This window comes from Antechinus flavipes, chromosome X, assembly GCF_016432865.1.
Source record: "Antechinus flavipes isolate AdamAnt ecotype Samford, QLD, Australia chromosome X, AdamAnt_v2, whole genome shotgun sequence".
Taxonomy (NCBI): domain Eukaryota; kingdom Metazoa; phylum Chordata; class Mammalia; order Dasyuromorphia; family Dasyuridae; genus Antechinus; species Antechinus flavipes.
In genome coordinates this window covers 38,205,199-38,208,990 of record NC_067404.1, presented here as the reverse complement: position 1 = coordinate 38,208,990, position 3,792 = coordinate 38,205,199, and positions in this window count along the sequence as shown.

Sequence of the window (3,792 nt, the reverse complement as noted above, 5' to 3'; positions counted from 1 at the left end):
CGGGAAAACTTTTCTGGGAGAGAAGCGGAGAGCTCCTTCCCTCCTTCCTCCCTCCTTCCTCTCTCTTTCCTCCCTCCTTCCTCCCTCTTTCCTTCCGTTCCCCCTCCTTCCCTCCCTCCTTCCTTCCTTCCTTCCTTCCACCCTCCCTCCCTCCCTCCTTCCCTGTCTCCATCCTCCAATATATTCATCCTAGATCGGCCTAATGCTCCCATCTCCCCCATCACATGTTGGCGGCTTACCTCCTCGTGGGAGGGGAAGGGTGCTAATTTAATGGCAAAATTAGCTCCCGAGGAGGCAAGGATTGATTCATTATGGTCTTTGTAACCCCAGTGCCGGCACACAGTAGGTGTTTAATAAATCCACCTCGAAAGGTGGCTTGGCTACAACAGGGAGCTGCCTCTTAAAGCTGTCATTTTGCCGTCCCCCGGCCAGCCGAATTTATTGTTTAAAAGAGCAGAGCCTTTCTTCCCCTTAAGAAATGTTTTGTCCAAACCATGTAGAACATTTCCACTGATCTGTAAACTCTTAAACGGCACAATTTAATTTCTGGCCTCAGCAGGTAAGGAGGCCGTGGGCGGAGCAGTGCCCAGTCCCTTTTACAAAGGAGTAAAAGCACTGGCTGGGATTCGGGGAAATCTCATCCCTTCCGTCCTGATGGATTTGCTCTTCCACAGACAAAGGACGCTGGGCTTCCTCCATTATTTTCAGAAGCTGATGGATGGGAAGCAAAGCGTTTGCATCCCACCCTATGTACTCCCTTCCCGCATTTAGCTTAGAGTAGTGGCCTTCCAGCCTCTAGTGGGGAAAGTCATTAAGCTGACATTTCTTCCTCTAGGCTATTTCCTGCAAACTCGGCTCTGTCTTAGTCAACCAGTCTCTCAGATCTCTTCTGCCTGGTGAGCAGGCTTTCTGGAGACAACCAGATGAATAGTACTTGAGGTCTGAACCTGAAAACGATCCAAAAAAATTGTGCTCTCTTTCCTGGTCCCCCCTCCCCAATTTACAGGGTCGAAACTTCTATCTTGATGAGTTTGCTTTTTATGCTGCTCAAACAACGGCTGAGCAACCCTTAGATCCTCACCCCAAGAGGCAAAGAGATCTGAGGGCAACATCAGAGACCGACAGCTGGAAGACACCTTTGAGGTCATCTATTCCCCCAATTACAGATGAGGCAACTGAGGCCTAGAGGGGCCTAAGTCAGCCAACTAGCATTTATTCGGTGTCTACCACGTGCCAGGCATCGAGCGGGAATTTACCCAAGGGGATGGAAGTCGAACAAGAGGGCCGGTGGGAGTCCAACTCTTGCCCTTGGACTCAAACTGCAGTGCTCCTCAATGTTCGTGCCCCCTGCCTCCTTTTGGAGAATCCAAGGCTGAAAGAAACTACGGACGTCATCTGAGCCGAAGCAGAGAGGGGCACGGAGGGGAGAGAGAAATTGGAGCAATTTGTCATTGTTTCTCTGAATTTCCCATTTCTTACCAAATGGGAATGCTATTTACTGCTTAATATTTTGTAATTATTTACTTACTCATTTATTAATTATTTCCTTAATATTCACTTCTTCAATTACTTCTTAAACATAAAATGAGGCAAGAAATTGGACATCTGCACCAAGAATTCTAACTGTGGAATAAAAAAGACAGATTTTCTCCCTCTTGAGCTTCATCATCAGGATCAAATCGCATCTAAACTTGTCCAAATTTAATGTATTTTTCTACCATGTTTAACATATTTTCGACTACTTTTCATCTAGGGGAGGATGTGGGGAAGAGGGCAAAATTGGAGCACAGGGTTTTGCAAGGGTTAACGTTGAAGACTTGCCCACACATATGTTTTGAAAAGTAAAAAGCTTTCATTTTTAAAAATCAACCCAAACTTGTCCAAAGACATACTAAGAGCAGAGCCGGAAGTGAGACCCAAGGCTCTGTTGATTCCAAGACCAGCATCCTTTGTGTTGCACCACAAGATAGTAGCAGAAGTGCCTGCATGCGCCTTAAAGCACCCTCTATTTCAATCTTCCTTACCAAAAGGCAGCAGAACATATTGGGGCAGCTAGGTGGAGCTGCAGTGCACAGAGCACCAGGCCTGGACTCCCGGAGACTCCTCTTCCTTAATTCAAATGACCAGCTAGGTGACCCTAGGCAAGTCACTTTACCCCTCTGCCTCAATTCCCTCATTTATAATATGAGCTGGAGAAGGGAATGGCAAACCCCTCCAGTATCTTTGCTAAGAAAATCCCAAAAGGGATCACAGAAGGTCCAACGTGACTGAAAAACAACAGAACAACAACCAAAAAAGCACTGGATTTGAAATCAGCAGAGCCCTGGGTTCAAATCCTCCCAAGAACTGCTTCCTGGCTGTGTGGCTCTGGACAAGTTACCTAACCTAAGCTGAAGAGTGTTCTGCTAGATTTCTAGCTAGAAGGGAACCTCAAGGTCATCTGGACCAGTGGTGTCAAACTCAAATAGAAACAGGCCACTGATCCTAACATAAGGATCTCTGTGGACCATACTGAGGTAATTTAAAATGGGATATTATCTTTATTTGATGGTGTTTTTATTGGTGTATTTATTCCTTTTCCTCAGCATCTCCCAGGTACATTTTAATTTGATTCTGTCACACTCAGGAGTGGTACAGGCCACATCTGTAGGAGCCAGCATGTTTAATACCTCTGATCTTATCCAAATCCTCGCCGAGAGCTGCAGAGGTAGGATCTGAATTCGAGTCCCTAATTACAGCCAGTGCTCGTGCCACTGGAACTCCTTTTTGAACATATAACAGTTTCCTCGTCTGCAAAATGGGAATCAGTGATGTCAAAGGCGATCCGGTTTTGGAAAGATTACAGTCAGGTACCCCGAAAAAGGCTCCTCCTAAGGACTATTAAATGCCTGTAGTTGGACACCCTGTATGTTCCATCCCAGCATCCTTCAACTTGGAAAGAACCCCCTTCCTCTAGCAGTCCCTGTTGGCACCTTCCCAGAGTTCCCTTTGCCCCATCCATCTGCTAAGCAAGTATGTTTACACAGTCTCCCTGTACTCCAGTTCGCACTTCCTCTCTTTTTCACCTTCCCCAAAGGGGCCAGCATGATCTATGAGGCTGGGAGGGATTTAACAATCTGTCTGCGCTCCCTTCTCCTTTCCCTTCCTGAAACCACATTGTCTTCTTCCTCTCATCCCAGGTTACCCTGCCCCTGGACCCCTTTGCCAGACTGGCTCCGGGAAGAACCAGGATCGAGCCCAAGTCCTCCCACTGCAAACCCGCTGCCCTTTCCATTACAACATTCTACTAGTCCATTATTTAGACAGGCCTGCTTTACTATCTGCGTGGCAGAAGGGAGAGCTTTATGGAGAGGCTGGCAGCTCAGTGGGCACGATGCAAGGCAGTGCCGAGAGTCTTAAATTTGGGGTCGGGAGAGCTGAGTTCAAACCCTTGCTCTGCTGTTTACTACCTGGATGACCCTGGACAAGTCAGCTCACTTCCCTGGGCCTTTGTCCTCTCATTTGTCAAACACACCTGCACTCGAAGGCCTCAAAGGACATTTTTCAGTTTGGATTTATGATTCTATGATCCTTTGCCACTTGATCTTTCTAGGTCTCAATTTCCTCATCTGTAAAAATGAGTTTGCATTAAATGACCTGTGAGATATCTGCCTAAAAAAGAGTTCCAATAACAAGAGCACTGGTTATAGTGAGGGGACTTGGATTCAAATCCCACCTCGTCGCACTCCTGGCCTCAATTTCTCTATATGTAAAAATGAGAGGGTTTGGACAAGATCAGAGGTATTAAACATG